Raw genomic sequence first — 12,331 nt, 5'->3', positions numbered from 1 at the left:
CCCGCCTCCCCGCCGCGAGGGGCCGGGCCCGTCCCTGCAGGCATCCCCGCTCCTTGTGTGCGCATCCCTTCGTCCGTGCGTCCTGCCCTGCACCTGCCCCTCCGAGCTCACGTCTTGCCCCACAGACATTCCCTAAATGAACGGCACTTTCATGGTCGTGCCCCCTGTTTTGCACTGTTCTTGCACACGAACAAGCCCATCTGCATTTACCATTAATATAGACAAGGATAAAAGGGGTGTAAGAAGGAATGGGAGATGCTAACCCAATTTCACAGATGGCAAACTGAGCCCCAGGGAGATGAAGGTGCCTGCGTTGGGCTGCCTAGGGAATTCATGCCAGAGCTGGAAGGGGATGGTAAAGCTCTCAGATTTCAGTCCAAAGTAGTTTCCAACCATGAAACCTTATTCTGTTTGTGCTACTCTAAGTAAGCTATCTCTGCTTGATGCAGAGATGCGTCAGGCAATACAGTACATCTTTTTAAGTACCCACTTTGAATATGGTGCTTGCAGTTACTTTGAAATATCCCTGGTTTCTACAGGAATACTGGGCTTAACAGCCTCGGTGGAGTTGAGAAAAGCTTTGCTGTGGAAATATCATTCAGCCAAAAGAGGATCAGTGCTGCTTGTGGAGCTGCAGAGCATCTGTGCCACTTAGTGGAGCAACTCTGAAGAGGACAGGAGTAGTAAAGGCACCATTAGTCACTGTGTTATGAAGTTGATATTTTTCAGCAATTTCTCATTTAACTTCTACAGGTACACCTTAATATGTTTTGCTTTAATAAAGAAGAATATGGTACTCACCAAATGACTTTCCAGGATGGCCCAAGACAAGGATACAGAGCAAAAGAAGGACCCAAAAAGGCTTGGGAGTTCTTAGCAGAAAGCTGAGAAGCTGCAGGTTGGTTGTCACTTCATATTGTACAGGCAAAGACTGTGCTGATGAATGCACAGGGTAATGATGCATCCACAGCAAGTGAGCAACATCCACCGATAAGCCATATTGACTAGTCTGATCTCATTCATTCATCGTCGTGATAGTCTGCAGGGGACAGTTATAAAGCTTGGTTATTAGTCATGTGAAAAATCCTCAGGCCAGGGAACAGCTCTGCCATATGAAGAGCTCAGCCTTCTGGCTGGTGGGGCTAACCATTAATACTTGCTGTAGCACTGTAGCTGGAAAGCTATAGCCATGTTGCCTCCTCACGGGAAGTATTAAGCTGGTAAGTGTATATGCCAGGTAAGGTGTAGGCTCTTCCAGGCTTTTAGCATGTTGCTATTTCAGCCTTCATTGGGACTGTGTTTGGGCCTTGATCTTTTCAGGTTTCCATGTGGATCTTTGGGAGCCCTGTAAGTGGTCTCTCAAATGCAGTTAAAAAGGGATTTATCAGGAGATTTTTCAAAGCAGCTGGATGTGGCTCTAGGAGACATTAACACACACTATCCAAACACAGAGTCATATCCCTACCTCATCAAGACTAAAGGAGATTTGGGATGGGGAAGGAGGAAATAATTGGAGGAGTTTAAGTGGATCACTGCTAGTGAGTCATTTTCCCAGACACAATTATAAATCCTAATTCTCTGTTGGCTAGATATGTCTAGAAATCTATGTGCTCAGGTGGAGCAGTACTATAAAGTTAAGCTTTAATAAACATTTTCCAGTTTTGCATTGCTACTAATGATAGCAAGAGATGTGGAAAACTGGAACTACAGATTGAGTGGGTAGAAATTTTGGTATAATTTCAGCAAATTCTTCCGTATGCCTTTCATTGCTCATGTATCATTTACTTTCTTCCTATCCAGCTTTAAAACTGTCCATACCTGGCTTCTTCTCTGCTCTCTTCATGAGGGTTATTTCACAACCTGCTACACTCATTGGTAAAAGCTTTTGAGTTACTTTCAACATCAATTTTCCCTCTCTTTGTTTTGTCTTCTCTTAAGTAATTTCACTCCCTTCTGCTTGGATGTATGCCTTACAAATGTTTGTAAACTGTTTCTATGTCCCTTCAGAGACAAGGAAGACATACTGTCATCACAAATCAATCACCCATAGTTGCACAAGGAGTTGTCACCTTCTGTCTCCTCCCAGCGTGTCAGACACTCATGTTAGCCACAGCCCTGAACTGAGCAGTGGGTTCCTGCCCCACACTTAGCTCTGTGTTGCCTGGCATGATAGCTGCATGCACATTCCTGGTGCTGGTGTGTTGCCTTCCTTCTCTCTAGCTAATTTCTTTGTGTCCCCTTCTCTAATTTTCTAGCTCTCCTAAGGCTAGATCAATATAGTTTGACTTTCCAGAACTCTTCCCTCCTCTGTCAAGACAAATGTTAGTTGGTGAATTATTTCCTCCTTGCTGAATAGCCTTTGTTTTCCAGGTTGAATCCTGCCTTCATCTAGTTTGCAATTTCTACTCTCTGTCTCAGGCTTTTTATACTGTTGTTGGGATGATCCCGACCTATTGTGTAGCTACTTCAGCTCTCAGCCTATTCCCTCTTGGTTAGACTCTTCTTAGTTTTGCACCAGAATATTCCTGTACCTTCCTGAGCCCTGTGGATAAGGGGAAAGTGACAGTCCTGGGGAGCAGATAGTCAGGAGCCCTCTGACACAATTTTTGCTGGTATCTCCCAGGAATATTGCCTTTCTCTTCGTAGCTGCTGCTGGGACACAGGCACCAATCATCTGCCAAAATATGTCCTTTCCCTGCCCAGATGCAGCTCCTGTCCCTCTCCCAGGGCACACCAGAGCCTCTCCAGCACAGCCTTCTGTCAGCTGGATGGTTTAAGCACTAATTTAAAACTTTAATGAGGCACTCAGTCTAATGTTTTACTGATACCCATCACCATGGTATCCCTGGTTCCTTTCCTCTGAACAGCCACTTGTCACATGCCATAATCCTTTGTTTATAGTCCTGCAGCCCATCCAAGTGTGTGTGATTTTACAGCCTGATATGTGATAATGCTGAACAAAAAGTCCCATTTGACTTTATACACTAGGTTTGCCTTATAGCCAAGGTCCAAAGCCCAGCATACCACAATATCAGTGTAACAACGTGACAAAGGCCAAAGTCCTCTATGAGATTTCAGTGTTGCTTTTTTCACATTTCCCTTGCTTTGCCTTTGGTTTTTGTCACTCTGTGCTTCTGCTCTGCCTGCAGTCCTGGCACAGCTTGCCTTTCCCTTCTTCCTGCTGCCACAGACTGCCTGCCGGGGAGAGGTGGCAAGACCTCTGTCCTCTGTGGCCCCCTGCCAGGCTGCTCTGGTGTGGTGAGTGTTCAGCATCCTGAGAGACTTCAAAGGAACTGCCCAAAGCTGAGGCACTGTCCCCACCACTCAGAGGCTTTGTCTAAGGTTGTCATTTGTGGCTGACCCTTGTCAGAGTCTCTAGGGAAATGGAGCTTCTGGCTGGGGCAGATGCACAGAGCAGGGAAGCAGAGAAGAGATGGGGAGTGAGGTAGCTGGGAACGGTGACATACGGTGGGGGGCGATGCAGAGGGCTACAGCCAGAAGCAAAATGTTTGGCAGCCACTGGGGACAGACTTGCATTGCAAATGCTGTTTCTTTAATATAAAGCTGGAGTCTAAGGCCAGTGTGCTGATGGTGAGTCGTTATTTGTGTTAATCTTGCTGGGAAACACCATAGTGTGTGCTGTTTGCTGTCTCACTGAAACCAGTTAGTCCTCAGTAATGAAAAGATTTTGTTGGTCCCTGGCTGTAAGGATCTGCAGAGAGTTGTCTCTCTCTGTTGAGGACTGGCAGTAGTGTTGCTGCGTGGATGCTTTCTTAGGGTCACGCTGAACAGCTCTCTATTTGGCTTTGTGCAAGTTTGGCACACCTGCAGTAGTTTTGTATTTGGGTAAACCTAGTCAGTTACCAGGGCTGTTTGAATAAAAATATGGTAGGCTGACAGAGAAAATGAGGGGAAAAAACCTTGTCACTGCATATTTCCATGGAAACAAATATAGACGTGAAGGTAGATTTTATTTGGTTTTCGAGATATTCTGTTGTCAGTGGTTATTTCTGGACCAATTAGAATATTGGCATATGTTGTCAGAAACCAAACCTCAGATGTGTCTGTTGAACCTAATGCATGCAGTTCTGGTCAGGCTTGGCTTCTTTAGAGAACTCACTGGTCATGAGGGAATTATGCAGCCTTTGCACACGTTGAATCATGGAGGATTTGGCCCCAAGGCCATAGAGCAAACTTCAGATGAGGTAAACAAATACCTGAAATGAGTATGAGCATGTCTTTGTTATGAAAGGTTGGAGTACACCACTGGAGTGATCCATGCAGGACTACAGACTACGTGTGCATGAGCTACTGTCCATATACAAATAATGCAGTGACCCAAAATAGTCTCTAATAAGCAAGTGCCATTGAGTGTAAACTCAACAGGAAGGCTACATCCTAATGCTACATGGTTACATTTTCATGAAGCTGAAATGCAGTTACATACCATTCATTTTCTTGAAAACTGTTGGTTTTGAGCAAATGATCAGTCTTGCATGCTGCTTCAGTTTCCAAGCTGCGCTATTTATTCTAGCACAGCCTGGAAATCACAACATGAAGCTGTTGAAGAACAGTGGGAAATGCGACATTGCTGGTGATGCTCTTCCAGGGAGGTAAAATGCAAAGTGTAATCAAACAGAACAAACTATCAGATTGAGACTGGAAATTTTAAATTCTTTCTGTTTTAACTAATCAGAGGTGTTTATTAGCTGAATAGTAAGATTAATTCTCTTTTTGTTTGATTTTACTTTCACCACTCCTTGGATTTTATCAGGTATTTTTAGGACTGCAGAAATCTCACATCACTCCTCCTTCACCTATCAGAAGCCACATCAGAACACAGTATTCTAGGATTTATTTAATGTTCCAATTTAAATATGAGCTACTTTTCATTCCTAGGTTGTACTGGGTCTTGCCTGATGGTGCTGTGCCAAGGAGCTGGCACCCAGAAGGAAGAGATTAGCTGTTTGCTTCTGCTGTCATCTGGGAGTGATGCACAGCAGGGAGCATGAGAGGGTTCAGGAGTGGGGAGCTGGGCCTTTCCTTGTTTTGTTATCTGTACACCCATGCTTATGGAGTGTAGAAGATGTATATGGGGCCAATGCACTCAGCCTGCATTGGTGTCTATTACAGCCTGAGGAGAAAGGCAGAGAGGCATTAAACCCATGATGCCTACTCTTGACTTCAGAGAACTGGAAGACAAATATCCCACTCATGGAGGCAAAATGAACACACATGGACAGGGTTGCATTCCTCTCCCACATTAGGTTCACAGGAGGTAGCCCAGGCCTGAGTTGGCCCTGATGTTTTACCACTGTTTAACAATGACCTGAGCTACCAACACTGCCATGACTTCGGCCAAAGCCCCTTATGAATAATTCTACTTAATTATGGGTGAGTGTCTGCAGCTGAAGCCTACTACCCATAATGATAGGATTACATTTAAATTCCTCAAGTTATACCTATAGTTAAATGCTTAGACTTTGGAGGGTATAACCTCTATTATTTTACAGCATGAGCTAGGATTCTGAATTCCTTAAGCATCAGAGAGCATCTGTCCAGAACCCCAGAGGCCATACCAGTTCCAGTGCAGTTCAGAACCCATCATCTGAATCGCATGTCAGCAAAACTTCCCCAAGGGCGGAAACTGTTCTACCTGAAGAATGAGGAATTGCAGCTGGAGACAGTGCCAAATAGATTTTTCTTTTCCATTGGGCTGACTTCTGGGAATAAAGCCAACTGGAAGACTAGAAGCTAGAAGAAAATCTTCCTAACTGATCATATTTGCAATCAATTTTTGTGCCAGATGTTGCCTCACAAAATATGAAAGTCAGCAGACAGTAGTTCTAGTATGCAGTTTGAAAAGGGCTGATTTTTATATAAAGAAAAGAAAGAAGATTTGTTGCTTTCTTGAGGTGTACAGAATCTGTATGTAGCCTTAAACGATACAAAATCATGCAGAAAGAAAAAGTGGGAATCCAAATGTCCTGTGGGAATAACAAATGTCCTGTAACAAAAACCTACTGTGTAATAGAAAGACTTCTACAGTTTCCTTTAATTTTGAAGAATTAGTCAAGAGATGTCTGAGTTTCTTAATTTAATTTTCAGAGTTGACAGAGGAGAAGCTGAGAGTAAATTAAGCTGCTTTTTGGGAAATCGTGGAACATGAAGTTGTTGGAAAGAAGGAAAGGTTTAGAACAATGGATGTTAGACAGGAACAGGTTCAGTTCTTTGCTTGTCACTTTTTTACTAAGCAAACGGTATGAGTTGGTATCTATGGGATCTGTACCACCCTCTTCCATCTGTGAAGAGGAATAATAGCACCTTCCCTAAGCAGTGCATAGTCAATGTGATAATGAAGCTGTACATTAAATATATTAGATTAACTTGGCAGTGGGAGGATTTTAAGATGGTTGGAAGGTAACTTAAATTGCTTCAAGGATTTTATGATGAAGGAGGTCTTGTCCTTCACCCCCTTTGATCCCCTTTACTACTGTAACACATCAGTAGTGATGCAGCTACTGTATCATTGAACATACTAAAGGGGGTGGGATGGATAGTTTATCATAAGAGTTTTGTAGAATTGGTGCTTCCTATACAGGCTCACTGTGCCCAGTGATTTGGGTTTTGTTGTATAATTTTTTCTGCCAACTCTCATGCTTTTTAGGACACTGTTAGGATGAGATTCATGAGATGGTGCTAGTACAGGTCTTTGGCACTGAAGAACACCACAGTGAGATACCTGTGCAGGATGGCTGCTGTACAGTGGCACTATGTCCTGCAAATTGTTCAGCTGGGATTTGAGTGCCATTCTATGGGACATGGGGTAGGTGCTGATTGTACCCAAATGAAGCAAATGCTAAGAAGGAAAACGGGATCTTCTGGTTTATTGGGCAAAGTGTCTCTGATAGTAAGGGAGTACACCACTAGCTTGCAAGATACTGAGGAGACCCAGTGCAGAGCTCTATGTGTTATTCCGGTGTTGTGAAATCCTGCAGGCAATACTCTGGTGTTAAAAAAGATTAAATTACATTTGAGACAGCAGGGATAGTTAGGATTATCAGTGAACCAGTAAACTAGCCTTAGGAGAGGGGACTAAAAGTGCTTCTATCTTTGAGCCTGTAAAATGAAATTTGAGCCAGGATGTGGCAGACCTTTAAAAATATGCAAAGGACCAGGAAATTTGCTCAGCCAGTGCCTTTCATGTATCCTGCATTTTGCTGTGCTAACCCAGGGACATGTCACAGTCACCCTCAGGAATGCAGACTCTGAAGAAACTGCTCCTGCAAAAGCCAGGGTGGTTTGGTTGTTGACTTCAACCATAGCAAGACCTACAGGAAACTCCCTTTTCCTTGCTCTGAACATTTAGCCCTTAAGTGAAGTGGAATTAATACCACTGTGCTGTGTGGCTTGAAACTAGTACAACTGGAGCAGAAGTCAATTTGCTGTATTTGAAAGAAAATTAATTAAGGCCTCCTTTGTATTCCCTCAAGAGAAAAGCTCTGGGCAGTTTCCAGGAGATGATTTTTTTTGAGCTTCTCTGGTACAGGCCTATACGTACAGAACAAATATAGTGCAGCTTCAAGACCCAAACCCCTATAAACTCCAGGTTGTGAGCTGAGTCTTATGGCTCCCATGGCAGCATGACAGCCCTGGCGACTGCTCCACAACTGTATGCTGCATATCAAGTTATAGAAAGAAAAAATCTCTTAATGCAGCGCATGTTTGTGGTAGTCCAGGAAGGGAAGTGTCATGGCAAGGATGATGCTCATGGCCAGGTTTAGTCCTTACCTGATCTTCATCAGCAGATTGTGAACTCAAGTACCCTAGCAAGGCAAAAGGGTGGATGTTGTGCCAAGACTTCTCTTGTTTTTCCCATGTTGCTTTAATAGTCTTTTGGAGATGAGCTGCTCTATTTACATCTACTCTGAATATTAATAATGAATAATGTCCTGCTAAACACAAAAAATGTGCATGGGTTCCAGTATATGATACTGGAAGTTTAACTGAGGGCTACCAGACCAGGAGAGGTGTGCAGAAGGAAGTAGGGAAAAAACAAAAGCAAAACAAGAGAGGTATAATCTACAGGAGCCTAATGGACTGTGAGGTTTCTGAAAGCACTTAAAAACTGATTTACTCCTGCACAAATCCCATTTCAAACAGGTTGCCAATGAATAGGTCACAGAGGTGTTACCAGCAAAAAGGCAAAGGAACCAGAGCATGTGTGTGTGTCTGTCATGTATGCCCAAGTGGGAGATGCTGTTTTCTAGAATGGGGCTCGGCATGCTGGCAGCTCCAAGAAACAAAAAGCATCTCTGATGTGATGACAGCTACTTCCTTTCCCACTGGAATCTGGATGTGGGGGCTTGGTGGAAACAGAAAAATGTGAGTAGCTCTCCTGCATCTTAGCATTAAGAGCTCTCTCTGAGAAAAAAGGGTTTGTGAGAGAGTCCTCTGAGGCCAAAAAGCCTTTGATGTCTGAGCTGGGAGCTCAGGGTGTCTGTAGCAGCCTGTCTGTAGAGTGAAGCTGTCTTAATCTTTTGGTTTGCTGGCTGGGCAGCAATGTGGAGGAGAGAACAAATGGCGTGGAGCAGGTACAGCACTCCCTCTTTGCAGGGACACACAGCACTGGGGAGAAGGAGGTCATATAGGATGGTAACATTACCAAGGCTCATGGCCAAGGATAGATTGTGTGACAACCTAAAGTAACATTATCTCTAAGACTATGCTTTTTCTCCTCTGGTAGTGCTTAGACTGTCATGAGACCTTTTCTAGCTGAGCACTGCCATCAGAAATCATATTTTATCAGTGGCATCTACCAGAAATGAAGTTACTTTGAAATTGGAGTCATGGTGGCATATGTGGCACCTGAACAGAGTTCAATAACTTTTAAGTTGTATTGGGTTTACATGGCCAAGATTTGGTAGCAGTGGGGGTACAGGGGTGGCTTCGGTGAGAAGCTGTTAGATGTTTCCTCCATGTCCAGCAGAGCCAATCCCTGGTGGCTCCACAGATGGATGTGCTTCTGTTCAAGGCTAACCACCAGTTAGAAATGGTGGTAATGCCTGTCCTTGAAGGACTGCACCCTGTGGAAGAGTGACCCACACTGCACCAGTTGAGCAGGACTGCTGATGGTGGGATGGACTCAGACTGTGGCAGTTCACAGAGAGCTGCTGCTCGTGAGATGGCCTTAGGCTGGTGAAGTTCATAGAGAACTGTCCCCTGTGGGAGGAACCCACAGTAGAAGGGAAGGACTCCTCTCCCTGAGCAGCGTGAGAAACCATGGGTGATGAACTGACCATAACCCCCATTCCCCGTCTTCCTGTGCTGCTGGGGGAGGAGGTAGAGCTCAGGAAGGAGGGGGAGGGGTGGAGGGAAGGTGGTTTGAAGGTTTTATTTTACTTCTTATTATCCTGCTCTAATTTTTTTTACCAATAAATTCAATTACTAGCTCTAATTCTAGCCTGTTTTTGTCCATGATGATATCTGATGAGTGATCTCTTCTGGTCCTTATTGCAACTCATAAACCCTTTGTTATATTTTCTCTCTCCTGTCCAGCTGCAGAGGGGAGTGAGAGAAACTTTAGTGGGTGCCTGGAATCCAGCCAGCGTCAACCTGCTACAGAACTCTACCATGGGAAGGAAGGAATGGGAAGATGTGTGCAGGAGGGTAAGAAGTACCATTTGTTTTCACAAGGTTGTGGAAGGTTTTTGGCAGTTTGAATGGCAGGATACAAATTTTGAGTCTGGGATTAAAAATATGTTTCTTTCATCTGATCAATCCAGTGGCAGATCTGGATCTGGAGGGCAGCTACTGCTCCTGTGGGGTCTATCAGGGCATGCAGAACAGTGTGCATTTGCATCACTGTGAGCAGTTTTATATTGTTGTAAAACATATCCTCTCCAGCCCAGCTTCCACTGCCATCCCGCTGCTGCAGGTTTGCTAGAAGAACCAGGGCAAGATGTGGTGTGGGGTGTCACACTGCCCCATGTATGGGCTGCCATTTTCCCCAGCCCTGTGCTAGTGAGTGGGACCAAATCCAATCAGTGTCTCTGCCAGAAAGGAGTGTATTGGTGGACTAAAACTTATGTTATAGTAAAACTCCTTCTGTGGAGTAAAAGCAATGTCCATAACCATTGGATAAGAAATTAATTGTTTAATCAGATGGGGCCACACAAAATAAGCATGCTTTGACCTTCTGTCAAGTTTGTCAACTTTTATGCTTTAAAATTTCTACTATTGAAAATGAAATATTTCAATGAATTATTTATTTTCATCTCCATTCAAGCAACCTGAAAGCGAGCATTAGGAAAATTGTGCCAAAATTCCTAGGATGAGACCATAAGCTTTGTGCCTTGGGGAGAAGTGCTCTGATGGTGGCAGCTTTCTTTACCTTCTTCTATTGACACATATAATAAAGAGAAAATTATTCACCTCCATCTTCAGAATCTGGAGCCTGAAAAGATTTCTGAAAAGAAAAAAAAAAAAAGTCAGTCACAGGGATTTGCCTGGAAGAGGGCTGTAACTCTTTTGGGGGTAGTTGGTGGCATTTACTTCCTCTGAAGTATTGGCAGTTGGCTATTGCTGGTAACAGGATGTTGGATTAGACTGGCTGGTAGTCTGATGCCATGTGGCAAATCCAATGTAAAAGGCATTAGTTAATGTCTGTGATACTTTGAACATTTAAGATGGTCTGTAAATGCCGATTTCTGTGATTCCACGATAAACAAAAAAAATAAGCGCAGCCAAATTAGTGTATATGAGGCCTCAAAGGAAAAACAGAGTGGTTTTTATTATGGCTTGATACAGTTATAAAGAGAAATATGTATGAATGAAAATTATGGAAACAAAGTTTAGCACAGAAATAAAAGGATCTCTAAATGTTTAAAAAAGCTGAACTGGTTGAAGCCAAAAATATGATGAATCAGCCTCTAGTGAGAGGTCATTTTAGTGAGAATTTGCCAGGAATTGCACCTTTCTCTGTGCATTAATGCCATGAGCAGAGGGAGTACTGTGGCAGCCTCCTCACAGCTCTTTTATTTCAGAGGTACAAAGGTTCATGAACTTTTCCTTCAGGCCCAGGACCATCTGCACTAATTGATCAAAACACAGCAAAACACAGGCCAATATTTTCACTCCGTGCCTTCCACCTTTGCATCTGAGATTTCACAAAAAGAGCAGCTGTGTGAATCAGCAGGTTTGTGTGCGGCTCTAGCTCCCACTCTTCCTTCCTGCCTTTAGGCATGTTTTCCGATGACGATGTAGTTTTTTCCTGCTTTTTGGTGTTGAAGTGCTTACAAGGGGAGTATTTATAGGGAATGTTTTGTGATGTATCATATTCATCTCCTACATCTGATGAAATGATGGTAAGCTATAACCTATTATGGGCTTTTGCGATGAATGATCACTGTACTATTGCAGAAAAATAGGTAAACTTCCCTTCACCTTTGCAGTAGAGCTACATATGGCTCCTTCCCCGTGTAAGAGGGAGAAGATCTCACTCTCCACAGCAAAATATGAATTATGTAGCAGATCCATAGAAGGTAGGTGTTAATTCAAGCAATAGAAAGGAAAGCAAAGCAAGGAAACTTTCCTTGATTCCCTGAAGGCACTTGTAGATGCAGGAGCGTTGTCGGGAGAGGCTGTAAAAAGCAGATGAAGAGAGAGGGGGTGGAAAGAAGGTGTAAGCATCCCCCTACACCTGTATGCACTAAACCCTGTGACCTCCTGCAACAGCCCAGCCTTGGACCTTTCAGCCAGCAACCTTGCTCTGCTGGTGCCGCACGCCAGGACGGACCCAGCTGTGGCTTGTTGCACAGGCTGTCGCCAGCGGAGTGACCGAGGGTGTGCCAGCAGGTGAGCGGGTGGGACAGGGCACGGAACGGGCTGGCAGGAGCGTGCCTGCTGCACGAGCATTGGCACGGCTCCTGTGCTGCCGTGGCAAGTTGGCAGTGGCGTGCCCCCGGCCGAGTCCCCGCACTGCCTGAGCTCTCGGGTGCCTCCGCAGCCGCGACAAAGGCAAGGGCCGCTCTCACCGTGCGCTACCCAGGCGAGAAGGGGCTGGCAGCGCAAGGAAATGGCCGGGGCTATGCAATACCGCTCTCCCCTGATGCTGCGGAGCCGCTTCTGTTCCGGCACGGAGCGGCAGAAGGCCGGAGAAGGCTCCAGCTCCGCTCACAGCCGCTGTTCCCCGGTGCCGGGCCGAGAGCGAGCGCCACGTGTCCGTGCACGCCGCCCCGCGGAGAGGCGAGGAGACTCGCAGCGTTCCCGCCGGCTTCCACCAGCGGCGGTCGCTGGATGCGGCGCTCCGGCCCGCTCCGGCCCGGCCCTC

At 45.0% G+C, this 12,331-nt stretch overlaps 1 protein-coding gene and 1 long non-coding RNA gene across 2 annotated transcripts in view; one reads left to right on the top strand and one right to left on the bottom strand.

Annotated features, from left to right (window-relative positions):
• Positions 1-143: 143 nt before the first annotated feature.
• Positions 144-12,331, top strand: part of SUSD6 (sushi domain containing 6) — a 93,154-nt gene continuing 80,966 nt past the window's right edge. The window contains exons 1-2 of the mRNA XM_015630466.2: positions 144-898; positions 9,559-9,669. The gene's annotated coding sequence lies outside the window, so the exon portion shown is untranslated. The remainder of the gene's footprint in view (positions 899-9,558; positions 9,670-12,331) is intronic.
• On the bottom strand, positions 10,247-12,319 carry LOC117244605. The gene is made up of 2 exons (XR_004498041.1): positions 11,446-12,319; positions 10,247-10,468 (listed from the first exon to the last, which is right to left on the bottom strand). It is a non-coding gene; the product is annotated as an uncharacterized LOC117244605 (long non-coding RNA).

The sequence above is a fragment of the Parus major genome, chromosome 5, assembly GCF_001522545.3.
Source record: "Parus major isolate Abel chromosome 5, Parus_major1.1, whole genome shotgun sequence".
In the NCBI taxonomy this organism is placed as follows: Eukaryota; Metazoa; Chordata; class Aves; order Passeriformes; family Paridae; genus Parus; species Parus major.
The sequence above is the reverse complement of the archived record's forward strand: the minus strand, read 5'-3'. Positions and strand labels throughout refer to the sequence as shown.